The sequence below is a fragment of the Theobroma cacao genome, chromosome 3 (assembly GCF_053813885.1).
Source record: "Theobroma cacao isolate CCN51 chromosome 3, ASM5381388v1, whole genome shotgun sequence".
Lineage (NCBI taxonomy): Eukaryota > Viridiplantae > Streptophyta > Magnoliopsida > Malvales > Malvaceae > Theobroma > Theobroma cacao.
The window spans coordinates 21,989,590-22,008,871 of record NC_142641.1 but is presented as its reverse complement, the minus strand read 5'-3'; positions in this window follow the sequence as shown (position 1 = coordinate 22,008,871).

Here is a 19,282-nt window from a genome sequence, read left to right as displayed (position 1 = left end):
TTTTTTTTACATTTTTTGATTAAAACAGATTGTAATTGATTGTTTGCCTCGGGAAACATGGAGCGAAAGCCATCCATTGTCAAGAAAAGTTCATTTATAGTCACTCATGCCTAGAAAAGCCTTATTACTCGGTTTAAATGCTTTAATAATCCCATTATTGAATTTATTTTGAATTTTTTTTACATTTTTGATTAAAACAGATTGTAATTGATTGTTTATCTCGGGAAACGTGGAGCGAAAGCCATCCATTGTCAAGAAAAGATCATTTATAGTCACTCATGCCTAGAAAAGCCTTATTACTCGGTTTAAATGATTTTATAATCCCATTATTGAATTTATTTTGAATTGTTTTTACATTTTTTGATTAAAACAGATTGTAATTGATTGTTTGCCTCGGGAAACGTGGAGCAAAAGCCATCCATTGTCAAGAAAAGTTCATTTATAGTCGCTCATGCTTATAAAATCCTTAATACTCGCTTTAAATGCTTTTATAATTCCATAATTGAATTTAATTTGAATCTTTTTACATTTTATGATTAAAACAAATTGTAATTGATTATTTACCTCGAGAAACGTGAAGCGAAAGCCATCCATTGTCAAGAAAAGATCATTTATAGTCACTCATGCCTAGAAAAGCCTTATTACTAGGTTTAAATGCTTTTATAATCGCATTATTGAATTTATTTTGAATTGTTTTTACATTTTTTGACTAAAACAGATTGTAATTAATTGTTTGCCTTGGGAAACGTGGAGCAAAACCCATCCGTTGTAAAGAAAAGATCATTTAGTGTCACTCATAACTAGAAAAGCCTTATTACTCGGTTTAAATGCTTTTATAATTCCATTATTGAATTTATTTTGAATTTTTTTTTACATTTTTTCATTAAAACATATTGTAATTGATTGTTTATCTCGGGAAACGTAGAGCGAAAGCCATCCATTGTCAAGAAAAGATCATTTATAGTCACTCATGCCTAGAAAAGCCTTATTACTCGGTTTAAATGCTTTTATAATCCCATTATTGAATTTATTTTGAATTGTTTTTACATTTTTTGACTAAAACAAATTGTAATTGATTGTTTGCCTCGGGAAATGTGGAGCAAAAGCCATCCATTGTCAAGAAAAGATCATTTAGAGTCACTCATAACTAGAAAAGCCTTATTACTCGGTTTAAATGCTTTTATAATCTCATTATTGAATTTATTTTGAATTTTTTTTTACATTTTTTGATTAAAACAGATTGTAATTGATTGTTTGCCTCGGGAAACATGGAGCGAAAGCCATCCATTTTCAAGAAAAGTTCATTTACAGTCACTCATGCCTAGAAAAGCCTTATTACTCGGTTTAAATTCCTTTATAATCCCTTTATTGAATTTATTTTGAACTTTTTCTACATTTTTTGATTAAAACAGATTGTAATTGATTGTTTGCCTCGGGAAACATGGAGCGAAAGCCATCCATTGTCAAGAAAATATCATTTATAGTCACTAAAGCCTAGAAAAGCCTTATTACTCGGTTTAAATGCTTTTATAATCCCATTATTGAATTTATTTTGAATTGTTTTTACATTTTTTGATTAAAACAGATTGTAATTGATTGTTTGCCTCGGGAAACGTGGAACAAAAGCCATCCATTGTCAAGAAAAGTTCATTTATAGTCGCTCATGCTTATAAAATCCTTAATACTCGCTTTAAATGCTTTTATAATTCCATAATTGAATTTAATTTGAATCGTTTTACATTTTATGATTAAAACAAATTGTAATTGATTATTTACCTCGAGAAACGTGGAGCAAAAGCCATCCATTGTGAAGAAAAGATCATTTAGAGTCATTCATAACTAGAAAAGCCTTATTACTCGGTTTAAATGCATTTATAATCTATTATTGAACTTATTTTGAATTTTTTTTTACATTTTTTGATTAAAACAGATTGTAATTGATTGTTTGCCTCGGGAAACATGGAGCGAAAGCCATCCATTGTCAAGAAAAGTTCATTTACAGTCACTCATGCCTAGAAAAGCCTTATTACTCGGTTTAAATGCTTTTATAATCCCATTATTGAATTTATTTTGAATTGTTTTTACATTTTTTGACTAAAACAGATTGTAATTGATTGTTTGCCTCGGGAAACGTGGAGCAAAAGCCGTCCATTGTCAAGAAAAGATCATTTAGAGTCACTCATAATTAGAAAAGCCTTATTACTCGGTTTAAATGCTTTTATAATCCCATTATTGAATTTATTTTGAATTTTTTTTTACATTTTTTGATTAAAACATATTGTAATTGATTGTTTGCCTCGGGAAACATGGAGCGAAAGCCATCCATTGTCAAGAAAAGTTTATTTACAGTCACTCATGCCTAGAAAAGCCTTATTACTCGGTTTGAATGCCTTTATAATCCCTTTATTGAATTTATTTTGAACTTTTTCTACATTTTTTGATTAAAACAGATTGTAATTCATTGTTTGCCTCGGAAAACATGGAGCGAAAGCCATCCATTGTCAAGAAAAGATCATTTATAGTCACTCATGCCTAGAAAAGCCTTAATACTCGGTTTAAATTCTTTTATAGTCCCATTATTGAATTTATTTTGAATTGTTTTTAAATTTTTTGATTAAAACAGATTGTAATTGATTGTTTACCTCGGAAAACGTGGAGCAAAAGCCATCCATTGTCAACAAAAGTTCGTTTAGAGTCACTCATAACTAGAAAAGCCTTATTACTCGGTTTAAATGCTTTCATAATCCCATTATTGAATTTATTTTGAATTGTTTTTACATTTTTTGATTAAAACAGATTGTAATTGTTTGTTTGCCTCAGGAAACGTGGAGCAAAAGCCATCCATTGTCCAGAAAAGTTCATTTATAGTCACTCATGCCTATGAAATCCTTAATACTCGCTTTAAATGCTTTTATAATTCCATAATTGAATTTAATTTGAATCTTTTTACATTTTTTGATTAAAACATATTGTAATTGATTATTTACCTCGAGAAACGTGAAGCGAAAGCCATCCATTGTCAAGAAAAGATCATTTATAGTCACTCATGCCTAGAAAAGCCTTATTACTCGGTTTAAATGCTTTTATAATCCCATTATTGAATTTATTTTGAATTGTTTTTATATTTTTTTATTAAAACAGATTGTAATCGATTGTTTGCCTCGGGAAACGTGGAGCAAAAGCCATCCATTGTCAAGAAAAGTTCATTTATAGTCACTCATGCCTATAAAATCCTTAATACTCGCTTTAAATGCTTTTATAATTCCATAATTGAATTTAATTTGAATCTTTTTACATTTTTTGATTAAAACATATTGTAATTGATTATTTACCTCGAGAAACGTGAAGCGAAAGCCATCCATTGTCAAGAAAAGATCATTTATAGTCACTCATGCCTAGAAAAGCCTTATTACTCGGTTTAAATGCTTTTATAATCCCATTATTGAATTTATTTTGAATTGTTTTTACATTTTTTGATTAAAACAGGTTGTAATTGATTGTTTGCCTCGGAAAACGTGCAGCGAAAGCCATCCATTGTCAAGAAAAGTTCATTTATATTCACTCATGCCTATAAAATCCTTAATACTCGCTTTAAATTCTTTTATAATTCCATAATTGAATTTAATTTGAATCTTTTTACATTTTATGATTAAAACAAATTGTAATTGATTATTTACCTCGAGAAACGTGAAGCGAAAGCCATCCATTGTCAAGAAAAGATCATTTATAGTCACTCATGCCTAGAAAAGCCTTATTACTAGGTTTAAATGCTTTTATAATCGCATTATTGAATTTATTTTGAATTGTTTTTACATTTTTTGACTAAAACAGATTGTAATTGATTGTTTACCTCGGGAAACGTGGAGCAAAACCCATCCGTTGTAAAGAAAAGATCATTTAGTGTCACTCATAACTAGAAAAGCCTTATTACTCGGTTTAAATGCTTTTATAATTCCATTATTGAATTTATTTTGAATTTGTTTTTACATTTTTTCATTAAAACATATTGTAATTGATTGTTTATCTCGGGAAACGTAGAGCGAAAGCCATCCATTGTCAAGAAAAGATCATTTATAGTCACTCATGCCTAGAAAAGCCTTATTACTCGGTTTAAATGCTTTTATAATCCCATTATTGAATTTATTTTGAATTGTTTTTACATTTTTTGACTAAAACAAATTGTAATTGATTGTTTGCCTCGGGAAACGTGGAGCAAAAGCCATCCATTGTCAAGAAAAGATCATTTAGAGTCACTCATAACTAGAAAAGCCTTATTACTCGGTTTAAATGCTTTTATAATCTCATTATTGAATTTATTTTGAATTTTTTTTTACATTTTTTGATTAAAACAGATTGTAATTGATTGTTTGCCTCGGGAAACATGGAGCGAAAGCCATCCATTTTCAAGAAAAGTTCATTTACAGTCACCCATGCCTAGAAAAGCCTTATTACTCGGTTTAAATGCCTTTATAATCCCTTTATTGAATTTATTTTGAACTTTTTCTACATTTTTTGATTAAAACAGATTGTAATTGATTGTTTGCCTCGGGAAACATGGAGCGAAAGCCATCCATTGTCAAGAAAAGATCATTTATAGTCACTCATGCCTAGAAAAGCCTTATTACTCGGTTTAAATGCTTTTATAATCCCATTATTGAATTTATTTTGAATTGTTTTTTACATTTTTTAATTAAAACAGATTGTAATTGATTGTTTGCCTCGGGAAACGTGGAGCAAAAGCCATCCATTATCAAGAAATGATCATTTAGAGTCACTCATAACTAGAAAAGCCTTATTACTCGGTTTAAATGCTTTTATAATCCCATTATTAAATTTATTTTGAATTTTTTTTTACATTTTTTGATTAAAACAGATTGTAATTGATTGTTTGCCTCGGGAAACATGGAGCGAAAGCCATCCATTGTCAAGAAAAGTTCATTTCTAGTCACTCATGCCTAGAAAAGCCTTATTACTCGGTTTAAATGCTTTAATAATCCCATTATTGAATTTATTTTGAATTTTTTTTACATTTTTGATTAAAACAGATTGTAATTGATTGTTTATCTCGGGAAACGTGGAGCGAAAGCCATCCATTGTCAAGAAAAGATCATTTATAGTCACTCATGCCTAGAAAAGCCTTATTACTCGGTTTAAATGCTTTTATAATCCCGTTATTGAATTTATTTTGAATTGTTTTTACATTTTTTGATTAAAACAGATTGTAATTGATTGTTTGCCTCGGGAAACGTGGAGCAAAAGCCATCCATTGTCAAGAAAAGTTCATTTATAGTCGCTCATGCTTATAAAATCCTTAATACTCGCTTTAAATGCTTTTATAATTCCATAATTGAATTTAATTTGAATCTTTTTACATTTTATGATTAAAACAAATTGTAATTGATTATTTACCTCGAGAAACGTGAAGCGAAAGCCATCCATTGTCAAGAAAAGATCATTTATAGTCACTCATGCCTAGAAAAGCCTTATTACTAGGTTTAAATGCTTTTATAATCGCATTATTGAATTTATTTTGAATTGTTTTTACATTTTTTGACTAAAACAGATTGTAATTGATTGTTTGCCTCGGGAAACGTGGAGCAAAACCCATCCGTTGTAAAGAAAAGATCATTTAGTGTCACTCATAACTAGAAAAGCCTTATTACTCGGTTTAAATGCTTTTATAATTCCATTATTGAATTTATTTTGAATTTTTTTTTACATTTTTTCATTAAAACATATTGTAATTGATTGTTTATCTCGGGAAACGTAGAGCGAAAGCCATCCATTGTCAAGAAAAGATCATTTATAGTCACTCATTCCTAGAAAAGCCTTATTACTCGGTTTAAATGCTTTTATAATCCCATTATTGAAATTATTTTGAATTGTTTTTACATTTTTTGACTAAAACAAATTGTAATTGATTGTTTGCCTCGGGAAACGTGGAGCAAAAGCCATCCATTGTCAAGAAAAGCTCATTTAGAGTCACTCATAACTAGAAAAGCCTTATTACTCGGTTTAAATGCTTTTATAATCTCATTATTGAATTTATTTTGAATTTTTTTTTACATTTTTTGATTAAAACAGATTGTAATTGATTGTTTGCCTCGAAAAACAACGAGTGAAAGCCATCCATTTTCAAGAAAAGTTCATTTACAGTCACTCATGCCTAGAAAAGCCTTATTACTCGGTTTAAATGCCTTTATAATCCCTTTATTGAATTTATTTTGAACTTTTTCTACATTTTTTGATTAAAACAGATTGTAATTGATTGTTTGCCTCGGGAAACATGGAGCGAAAGCCATCCATTTTCAAGAAAAGTTCATTTACAGTCACTCATGCCTAGAAAAGCCTTATTACTCGGTTTAAATGCCTTTATAATCCCATTATTGAATTTATTTTGAATTTTTTTTTACATTTTTTGATTAAAACAGATTGTAATTGATTGTTTGCCTCGGGAAACATGGAGCGAAAGCCATCCATTGTCAAGAAAAGTTCATTTATAGTCACTCATGCCTAGAAAAGCCTTATTACTCGGTTTAAATGCTTTAATAATCCCATTATTGAATTTATTTTGAATTTTTTTTACATTTTTGATTAAAACAGATTGTAATTGATTGTTTATCTCGGGAAACGTGGAGCGAAAGCCATCCATTGTCAAGAAAAGATCATTTATAGTCACTCATGCCTAGAAAAGCCTTATTACTCGGTTTAAATGCTTTAATAATCCCATTATTGAATTTATTTTGAATTTTTTTTACATTTTTGATTAAAACAGATTGTAATTGATTGTTTATCTCGGGAAACGTGGAGCGAAAGCCATCCATTGTCAAGAAAAGATCATTTATAGTCACTCATGCCTAGAAAAGCCTTATTACTCGGTTTAAATGCTTTTATAATCCCGTTATTGAATTTATTTTGAATTGTTTTTACATTTTTTGATTAAAACAGATTGTAATTGATTGTTTGCCTCGGGAAACGTGGAGCAAAAGCCATCCATTGTCAAGAAAAGTTCATTTATAGTCGCTCATGCTTATAAAATCCTTAATACTCGCTTTAAATGCTTTTATAATTCCATAATTGAATTTAATTTGAATCTTTTTACATTTTATGATTAAAACAAATTGTAATTGATTATTTACCTCGAGAAACGTGAAGCGAAAGCCATCCATTGTCAAGAAAAGATCATTTATAGTCACTCATGCCTAGAAAAGCCTTATTACTAGGTTTAAATGCTTTTATAATCGCATTATTGAATTTATTTTGAATTGTTTTTACATTTTTTGACTAAAACAGATTGTAATTGATTGTTTGCCTCGGGAAACGTGGAGCAAAACCCATCCGTTGTAAAGAAAAGATCATTTAGTGTCACTCATAACTAGAAAAGCCTTATTACTCGGTTTAAATGCTTTTATAATTCCATTATTGAATTTATTTTGAATTTTTTTTTACATTTTTTCATTAAAACATATTGTAATTGATTGTTTATCTCGGGAAACGTAGAGCGAAAGCCATCCATTGTCAAGAAAAGATCATTTATAGTCACTCATGCCTAGAAAAGCCTTATTACTCGGTTTAAATGCTTTTATAATCCCATTATTGAATTTATTTTGAATTGTTTTTACATTTTTTGACTAAAACAAATTGTAATTGATTGTTTGCCTCGGGAAACGTGGAGCAAAAGCCATCCATTGTCAAGAAAAGATCATTTAGAGTCACTCATAACTAGAAAAGCCTTATTACTCGGTTTAAATGCTTTTATAATCTCATTATTGAATTTATTTTGAATTTTTTTTTACATTTTTTGATTAAAACAGATTGTAATTGATTGTTTGCCTCGGGAAACATCGAGTGAAAGCCATCCATTTTCAAGAAAAGTTCATTTACAGTCACTCATGCCTAGAAAAGCCTTATTACTCGGTTTAAATGCCTTTATAATCCCTTTATTGAATTTATTTTGAACTTTTTCTACATTTTTTGATTAAAACAGATTGTAATTGATTGTTTGCCTCGGGAAACATGGAGCGAAAGCCATCCATTTTCAAGAAAAGTTCATTTACAGTCACTCATGCCTAGAAAAGCCTTATTACTCGGTTTAAATGCCTTTATAATCCCATTATTGAATTTATTTTGAATTTTTTTTTACATTTTTTGATTAAAACAGATTGTAATTGATTGTTTGCCTCGGGAAACATGGAGCGAAAGCCATCCACTGTCAAGAAAAGTTCATTTATAGTCACTCATGCCTAGAAAAGCCTTATTACTCGGTTTAAATGCTTTAATAATCCCATTATTGAATTTATTTTGAATTTTTTTTACATTTTTGATTAAAACAGATTGTAATTGATTGTTTATCTCGGGAAACGTGGAGCGAAAGCCATCCATTGTCAAGAAAAGATCATTTATAGTCACTCATGCCTAGAAAAGCCTTATTACTCGGTTTAAATGATTTTATAATCCCATTATTGAATTTATTTTGAATTGTTTTTACATTTTTTGATTAAAACAGATTGTAATTGATTGTTTGCCTCGGGAAACGTGGAGCAAAAGCCATCCATTGTCAAGAAAAGTTCATTTATAGTCGCTCATGCTTATAAAATCCTTAATACTCGCTTTAAATGCTTTTATAATTCCATAATTGAATTTAATTTGAATCTTTTTACATTTTATGATTAAAACAAATTGTAATTGATTATTTACCTCGAGAAACGTGAAGCGAAAGCCATCCATTGTCAAGAAAAGATCATTTATAGTCACTCATGCCTAGAAAAGCCTTATTACTAGGTTTAAATGCTTTTATAATCGCATTATTGAATTTATTTTGAATTGTTTTTACATTTTTTGACTAAAACAGATTGTAATTGATTGTTTGCCTTGGGAAACGTGGAGCAAAACCCATCCGTTGTAAAGAAAAGATCATTTAGTGTCACTCATAACTAGAAAAGCCTTATTACTCGGTTTAAATGCTTTTATAATTCCATTATTGAATTTATTTTGAATTTTTTTTTACATTTTTTCATTAAAACATATTGTAATTGATTGTTTATCTCGGGAAACGTAGAGCGAAAGCCATCCATTGTCAAGAAAAGATCATTTATAGTCACTCATGCCTAGAAAGCCTTATTACTCGGTTTAAATGCTTTTATAATCCCATTATTGAATTTATTTTGAATTGTTTTTACATTTTTTGACTAAAACAAATTGTAATTGATTGTTTGCCTCGGGAAATGTGGAGCAAAAGCCATCCATTGTCAAGAAAAGATCATTTAGAGTCACTCATAACTAGAAAAGCCTTATTACTCGGTTTAAATGCTTTTATAATCTCATTATTGAATTTATTTTGAATTTTTTTTTACATTTTTTGATTAAAACAGATTGTAATTGATTGTTTGCCTCGGGAAACATGGAGCGAAAGCCATCCATTTTCAAGAAAAGTTCATTTACAGTCACTCATGCCTAGAAAAGCCTTATTACTCGGTTTAAATGCCTTTATAATCCCTTTATTGAATTTATTTTGAACTTTTTCTACATTTTTTGATTAAAACAGATTGTAATTGATTGTTTGCCTCGGGAAACATGGAGCGAAAGCCATCCATTGTCAAGAAAATATCATTTATAGTCACTAAAGCCTAGAAAAGCCTTATTACTCGGTTTAAATGCTTTTATAATCCCATTATTGAATTTATTTTGAATTGTTTTTACATTTTTTGATTAAAACAGATTGTAATTGATTGTTTGCCTCGGGAAACGTGGAACAAAAGCCATCCATTGTCAAGAAAAGTTCATTTATAGTCGCTCATGCTTATAAAATCCTTAATACTCGCTTTAAATGCTTTTATAATTCCATAATTGAATTTAATTTGAATCGTTTTACATTTTATGATTAAAACAAATTGTAATTGATTATTTACCTCGAGAAACGTGGAGCAAAAGCCATCCATTGTGAAGAAAAGATCATTTAGAGTCATTCATAACTAGAAAAGCCTTATTACTCGGTTTAAATGCATTTATAATCTATTATTGAACTTATTTTGAATTTTTTTTTACATTTTTTGATTAAAACAGATTGTAATTGATTGTTTGCCTCGGGAAACATGGAGCGAAAGCCATCCATTGTCAAGAAAAGTTCATTTACAGTCACTCATGCCTAGAAAAGCCTTATTACTCGGTTTAAATGCTTTTATAATCCCATTATTGAATTTATTTTGAATTGTTTTTACATTTTTTGACTAAAACAGATTGTAATTGATTGTTTGCCTCGGGAAACGTGGAGCAAAAGCCGTCCATTGTCAAGAAAAGATCATTTAGAGTCACTCATAATTAGAAAAGCCTTATTACTCGGTTTAAATGCTTTTATAATCCCATTATTGAATTTATTTTGAATTTTTTTTTACATTTTTTGATTAAAACATATTGTAATTGATTGTTTGCCTCGGGAAACATGGAGCGAAAGCCATCCATTGTCAAGAAAAGTTTATTTACAGTCACTCATGCCTAGAAAAGCCTTATTACTCGGTTTGAATGCCTTTATAATCCCTTTATTGAATTTATTTTGAACTTTTTCTACATTTTTTGATTAAAACAGATTGTAATTCATTGTTTGCCTCGGAAAACATGGAGCGAAAGCCATCCATTGTCAAGAAAAGATCATTTATAGTCACTCATGCCTAGAAAAGCCTTAATACTCGGTTTAAATTCTTTTATAGTCCCATTATTGAATTTATTTTGAATTGTTTTTAAATTTTTTGATTAAAACAGATTGTAATTGATTGTTTACCTCGGAAAACGTGGAGCAAAAGCCATCCATTGTCAACAAAAGTTCGTTTAGAGTCACTCATAACTAGAAAAGCCTTATTACTCGGTTTAAATGCTTTCATAATCCCATTATTGAATTTATTTTGAATTGTTTTTACATTTTTTGATTAAAACATATTGTAATTGTTTGTTTGCCTCAGGAAACGTGGAGCAAAAGCCATCCATTGTCCAGAAAAGTTCATTTATAGTCACTCATGCCTATGAAATCCTTAATACTCGCTTTAAATGCTTTTATAATTCCATAATTGAATTTAATTTGAATCTTTTTACATTTTTTGATTAAAACATATTGTAATTGATTATTTACCTCGAGAAACGTGAAGCGAAAGCCATCCATTGTCAAGAAAAGATCATTTATAGTCACTCATGCCTAGAAAAGCCTTATTACTCGGTTTAAATGCTTTTATAATCCCATTATTGAATTTATTTTGAATTGTTTTTATATTTTTTTATTAAAACAGATTGTAATCGATTGTTTGCCTCGGGAAACGTGGAGCAAAAGCCATCCATTGTCAAGAAAAGTTCATTTATAGTCACTCATGCCTATAAAATCCTTAATACTCGCTTTAAATGCTTTTATAATTCCATAATTGAATTTAATTTGAATCTTTTTACATTTTTTGATTAAAACATATTGTAATTGATTATTTACCTCGAGAAACGTGAAGCGAAAGCCATCCATTGTCAAGAAAAGATCATTTATAGTCACTCATGCCTAGAAAAGCCTTATTACTCGGTTTAAATGCTTTTATAATCCCATTATTGAATTTGTTTTGAATTGTTTTTACATTTTTTGATTAAAACAGATTGTAATTGATTGTTTGTCTCGGGAAACGTGGAGCAAAAGCCATTCATTGTCAAGAAAAGATCATTTAGAGTCACTCATAACTAGAAAAGCCTTATTACTCGGTTTAAATGCTTTTATAATCCCATTATTGAATTTATTTTGAATTTTTTTTTACATTTTTTGATTAAGACATATTGTAGTTGATTGTTTATCTCGGGAAACGTGGAGCGAAAGCCATCCATTGTCAAGAAAAGATCATTTATAGTCACTCATGCCTAGAAAAGCCTTATTACTCGGTTTAAATGGTTTTATAATCCCATTATTGAATTTATTTTGAATTTTTTTTTTACATTTTTTGATTAAAACAGATTGTAATTGATTGTTTGCCTCGGGAAACGTGGAGCAAAAGCCATTCATTGTCAGGAAAAGATCATTTATAGTCACTCATGCCTAGAAAAGCCTTATTACTCGGTTTAAATGCTTTTATAATCCCATTATTGAATTTATTTTGAATTGTTTTTACATTTTTTGATTAAAACAGGTTGTAATTGATTGTTTGCCTCGGAAAACGTGGAGCGAAAGCCATCCATTGTCAAGAAAAGTTCATTTATATTCACTCATGCCTATAAAATCCTTAATACTCGCTTTAAATGCTTTTATAATTCCATAATTGAATTTAATTTGAATCTTTTTACATTTTATGATTAAAACAAATTGTAATTGATTATTTACCTCAAGAAACGTGAAGCGAAAGCCATCCATTGTCAAGAAAAAATCATTTATAGTCACTCATGCCTAGAAAAGCCTTATTACTAGGTTTAAATGCTTTTATAATCGCATTATTGAATTTATTTTGAATTGTTTTTACATTTTTTGACTAAAACAGATTGTAATTGATTGTTTGCCTCGGGAAACGTGGAGCAAAACCCATCCGTTGTAAAGAAAAGATCATTTAGTGTCACTCATAACTAGAAAAGCCTTATTACTCGGTTTAAATGCTTTTATATTTCCATTATTGAATTTATTTTGAATTGTTTTTACATTTTTTAATTAAAACAGATTGTGATTGATTGTTTGCCTCGGGAAACATGGAGCGAAAGCCATCCATTGTTAAGAAAAGTTCATTTATAGTCACTCATGCCTAGAAAAGCCTTATTACTCGGTTTAAATGCTTTTATAATCCCATTATTGAATTTATTTTGAATTGTTTTTACATTTTTTAATTAAAACAGATTGTAATTGATTGTTTGCCTCGGGAAACATGGAGCGAAAGCCATCCATTGTCAAGAAAAGTTCATTTAGAGTCACTCATGCCTAGAAAAGCCTTATTACTCGGTTTAAATGCTTTCATAATCCCATTATTGAATTTATTTTGAATTGTTTTTACATTTTTTGATTAAAACAGATTGTAATTGTTTGTTTGCCTTAGGAAACGTGGAGCAAAAGCCATCCATTGTCCAGAAAAGTTCATTTATAGTCACTCATGCCTATGAAATCCTTAATACTCGCTTTAAATGCTTTTATAATTCCATAATTGAATTTAATTTGAATCTTTTTACATTTTTTGATTAAAACATATTGTAATTGATTATTTACCTCGAGAAACGTGAAGCGAAAGCCATCCATTGTCAAGAAAAGATCATTTATAGTCACTCATGCCTAGAAAAGCCTTATTTCTCGGTTTAAATGCTTTTATAATCCCATTATTGAATTTATTTTGAATTGTTTTTACATTTTTTGATTAAAACAGATTGTAATTGATTGTTTGTCTCGGGAAACGTGGAGCAAAAGCCATTCATTGTCAAGAAAAGATCATTTAGAGTCACTCATAACTAGAAAAGCCTTATTACTCGGTTTAAATGCTTTTATAATCCCATTATTGAATTTATTTTGAATTTTTTTTTACATTTTTTGATTAAGACATATTGTAGTTGATTGTTTATCTCGGGAAACGTGGAGCGAAAGCCATCCATTGTCAAGAAAAGATCATTTATAGTCACTCATGCCTAGAAAAGCCTTATTACTCGGTTTAAATGGTTTTATAATCCCATTATTGAATTTATTTTGAATTTTATTTTTACATTTTTTGATTAAAACAGATTGTAATTGATTGTTTGCCTCGGGAAACGTGGAGCAAAAGCCATTCATTGTCAGGAAAAGATCATTTATAGTCACTCATGCCTAGAAAAGCCTTATTACTCGGTTTAAATGCTTTTATAATCCCATTATTGAATTTATTTTGAATTGTTTTTACATTTTTTGATTAAAACAGGTTGTAATTGATTGTTTGCCTCGGAAAACGTGGAGCGAAAGCCATCCATTGTCAAGAAAAGTTCATTTATATTCACTCATGCCTATAAAATCCTTAATACTCGCTTTAAATGCTTTTATAATTCCATAATTGAATTTAATTTGAATCTTTTTACATTTTATGATTAAAACAAATTGTAATTGATTATTTACCTCGAGAAACGTGAAGCGAAAGCCATCCATTGTCAAGAAAAAATCATTTATAGTCACTCATGCCTAGAAAAGCCTTATTACTAGGTTTAAATGCTTTTATAATCGCATTATTGAATTTATTTTGAATTGTTTTTACATTTTTTGACTAAAACAGATTGTAATTGATTGTTTGCCTCGGGAAACGTGGAGCAAAACCCATCCGTTGTAAAGAAAAGATCATTTAGTGCCACTCATAACTAGAAAAGCCTTATTACTCGGTTTAAATGCTTTTATAATTCCATTATTGAATTTATTTTGAATTTTTTTTTACATTTTTTCATTAAAACATATTGTAATTGATTGTTTATCTCGGGAAACGTAGAGCGAAAGCCATCCATTGTCAAGAAAAGAACATTTATAGTCACTCATGCCTAGAAAAGCCTTATTACTCGGTTTAAATGCTTTTATAATCCCATTATTGAATTTATTTTGAATTGTTTTTACATTTTTTGACTAAAACAGATTGTAATTGATTGTTTGCCTCGAGAAACGTGGAGCAAAAGCCATCCATTGTCAAGAAAAGATCATTTAGAGTCACTCATAACTAGAAAAGCCTTATTACTCGGTTTAAATGCTTTTATAATCTCATTATTGAATTTATTTTGAATTTTTTTTTACATTTTTTGATTAAAACAGATTGTAATTGATTGTTTGCCTCGGGAAACATGGAGCGAAAGCCATCCATTTTCAAGAAAAGTTCATTTACAGTCACTCATGCCTAGAAAAGCCTTATTACTCGGTTTAAATGCCTTTATAATCCCATTATTGAATTTATTTTGAATTTTTTTTTACATTTTTTGATTAAAACAGATTGTAATTGATTGTTTGCCTCGGGAAACATGGAGCGAAAGCCATCCATTGTCAAGAAAAGTTCATTTATAGTCACTCATGCCTAGAAAAGCCTTATTACTCGGTTTAAATGCTTTTATAATCCCATTATTGAATTTATTTTGAATTGTTTTTACATTTTTTAATTAAAACAGATTGTAATTGATTGTTTGCCTCGGGAAACATGGAGCGAAAGCCATCCATTGTCAAGAAAAGTTCATTTACAGTCACTCATGCCTAGAAAAGCCTTATTACTCGGTTTAAATGCTTTTATAATCCCATTATTGAATTTATTTTGAATTGTTTTTACATTTTTTGATTAAAACAGATTGTAATTGTTTGTTTGCCTCAGGAAACGTGGAGCAAAAGCCATCCATTGTCAAGAAAAGTTCATTTATAGTCACTCATGCCTATGAAATCCTTAATACTCGCTTTAAATGCTTTTATAATTCCATAATTGAATTTAATTTGAATCTTTTTACATTTTTTGATTAAAACAAATTGTAATTGATTATTTACCTCGAGAAACGTGAAGCAAAAGCCATCCATTGTCAAGAAAAGATCATTTATAGTCACTCATGCCTAGAAAAGCCTTATTACTCGGTTTAAATGCTTTTATAATCCCATTATTGAATTTATTTTGAATTGTTTTTACATTTTTTGATTAAAACAGATTGTAATTGATTGTTTGCCTCGGGAAACGTGGAGCAAAAGCCATTCATTGTCAAGAAAAGATCATTTAGAGTCACTCATAACTAGAAAAGCCTTATTACTCGGTTTAAATGCTTTTATAATCCCATTATTGAATTTATTTTGAATTTTTTTTTACATTTTTTGATTAAGACATATTGTAGTTGATTGTTTATCTCGGGAAACGTGGAGCGAAAGCCATCCATTGTCAAGAAAAGATCATTTATAGTCACTCATGCCTAGAAAAGCCTTATTACTCGGTTTAAATGCTTTTATAATCCCATTATTGAATTTATTTTGAATTTTTTTTTACATTTTTTGATTAAAACAGATTGTAATTGATTGTTTGCCTCGGGAAACGTGGAGCAAAAGCCATTCATTGTCAGGAAAAGATCATTTATAGTCACTCATGCCTAGAAAAGCCTTATTACTCGGTTTAAATGCTTTTATAATCCCATTATTGAATTTATTTTGAATTGTTTTTACATTTTTTGATTAAAACAGGTTGTAATTGATTGTTTGCCTCGGAAAACGTGGAGCGAAAGCCATCCATTGTCAAGAAAAGTTCATTTATATTCACTCATGCATAGAAAAGCCTTATTACTCGGTTTAAATGCTTTTATAATCCCATTATTGAATTTATTTTGAATTTTTTTTTACATTTTTTGATTAAGACATATTGTAGTTGATTGTTTATCTCGGGAAACGTGGAGCGAAAGCCATCCATTGTCAAGAAAAGATCATTTATAGTCACTCATGCCTAGAAAAGCCTTATTACTCGGTTTAAATGCTTTTATAATCTCATTATTGAATTTATTTTGAATTTTTTTTTTTACATTTTTTGATTAAAATAGATTGTAATTGATTGTTTGCCTCGGGAAACGTGGAGCAAAAGCCATTCATTGTCAGGAAAAGATCATTTATAGTCACTCATGCCTAGAAAAGCCTTATTACTCGGTTTAAATGCTTTTATAATCCCATTATTGAATTTATTTTGAATTGTTTTTACATTTTTTGATTAAAACAGGTTGTAATTGATTGTTTGCCTCGGAAAACGTGGAGCGAAAGCCATCCATTGTCAAGAAAAGTTCATTTATATTCACTCATGCCTATAAAATCCTTAATACTCGCTTTAAATGCTTTTATAATTCCATAATTGAATTTAATTTGAATCTTTTTACATTTTATGATTAAAACAAATTGTAATTGATTATTTACCTCGAGAAACGTGAAGCGAAAGCCATCCATTGTCAAGAAAAGATCATTTATAGTCACTCATGCCTAGAAAAGCCTTATTACTAGGTTTAAATGCTTTTATAATCGCATTATTGAATTTATTTTGAATTGTTTTTACATTTTTTGGCTAAAACAGATTATAATTGATTGTTTGCCTCGGGAAACGTGGAGCAAAACCCATCCGTTGTAAAGAAAAGATCATTTAGTGTCACTCATAACTAGAAAAGCCTTATTACTCGGTTTAAATGCTTTTATAATTCCATTATTGAATTTATTTTGAATTGTTTTCACATTTTTTAATTAAAACAGATTGTAATTGATTGTTTGCCTCGGGAAACATGGAGCGAAAGCCATCCATTGTCAAGAAAAGTTCATTTATAGTCACTCATGCCTAGAAAAGCCTTATTACTCGGTTTAAATGCTTTTATAATCCCATTATTGAATTTATTTTGAATTGTTTTTACATTTTTTAATTAAAACAGATTGTAATTGATTGTTTGCCTCGGGAAACATGGAGCGAAAGCCATCCATTGTCAAGAAAAGTTCATTTACAGTCACTCATGCCTAGAAAAGCCTTATTACTCGGTTTAAATGCTTTTATAATCCCATTATTGAATTTATTTTGAATTGTTTTTACATTTTTTGATTAAAACAGATTGAAATTGTTTGTTTGCCTCAGGAAACGTGGAGCAAAAGCCATCCATTGTCAAGAAAAGTTCATTTATAGTCACTCATGCCTATGAAATCCTTAATACTCGCTTTAAATGCTTTTATAATTCCATAATTGAATTTAATTTGAATCTTTTTACATTTTTTGATTAAAACAAATTGTAATTGATTATTTACCTCGAGAAACGTGAAGCGAAAGCCATCCATTGTCAAGAAAAGATCATTTATAGTCACTCATGCCTAGAAAAGCCTTATTACTCGGTTTAAATGCTTTTATAATCCCATTATTGAATTTATTTTGAATTGTTTTTACATTTTTTGATTAAAACAGATTGTAGTTGATTGTTTGCCTCGGGAAACGTGGAGCAAAAGCCATTCATTGTCAATAAAAGATCATTTAGAGTTACTCATAACTAGAAAAGCCTTATTACTCGGTTTAAATGCTTTTATAATCCCATTATTGAATTTATTTTGAATTTTTTTTTACATTTTTTGATTAAGACATATTGTAGTTGATTGTTTATCTCGGGAAACGTGGAGCGAAAGCCATCCATTGTCAAGAAAAGATCATTTATAGTCACTCATGCCTAGAAAAGCCTTATTACTCGGTTTAAATGGTTTTATAATCCCATTATTGAATTTATTTTGAATTTTATTTTTACATTTTTTGATTAAAACAGATTGTAATTGATTGTTTGCCTCGGGAAACGTGGAGCAAAAGCCATTCATTGTCAGGAAAAGATCATTTATAGTCACTCATGCCTAGAAAAGCCTTATTACTCGGTTTAAATGCTTTTATAATCCCATTATTGAATTTATTTTGAATTGTTTTTACATTTTTTGATTAAAACAGGTTGTAATTGATTGTTTGCCTCGGAAAACGTGGAGCGAAAGCCATCCATTGTCAAGAAAAGTTCATTTATATTCACTCATGCATAGAAAAGCCTTATTACTCGGTTTAAATGCTTTTATAATCCCATTATTGAATTTATTTTGAATTTTTTTTTACATTTTTTGATTAAGACATATTGTAGTTGATTGTTTATCTCGGGAAACGTGGAGCGAAAGCCATCCATTGTCAAGAAAAGATCATTTATAGTCACTCATGCCTAGAAAAGCCTTATTACTCGGTTTAAATGCTTTTATAATCTCATTATTGAATTTATTTTGAATTTTTTTTTTTACATTTTTTGATTAAAATAGATTGTAATTGATTGTTTGCCTCGGGAAACGTGGAGCAAAAGCCATTCATTGTCAGGAAAAGATCATTTATAGTCACTCATGCCTAGAAAAGCCTTATTACTCGGTTTAAATGCTTTTATAATCCCATTATTGAATTTATTTTGAATTGTTTTTACATTTTTTGATTAAAACAGGTTGTAATTGATTGTTTGCCTCGGAAAACGTGGAGCGAAAGCCATCCATTGTCAAGAAAAGTTCATTTATATTCACTCATGCCTATAAAATCCTTAATACTCGCTTTAAATGCTTTTATAATTCCATAATTGAATTTAATTTGAATCTTTTTACATTTTATGATTAAAACAAATTGTAATTGATTATTTACCTCGAGAAACGTGAAGCGAAAGCCATCCATTGTCAAGAAAAGATCATTTATAGTCACTCATGCCTAGAAAAGCCTTATTACTAGGTTTAAATGCTTTTATAATCGCATTATTGAATTTATTTTGAATTGTTTTTACATTTTTTGGCTAAAACAGATTATAATTGATTGTTTGCCTCGGGAAACGTGGAGCA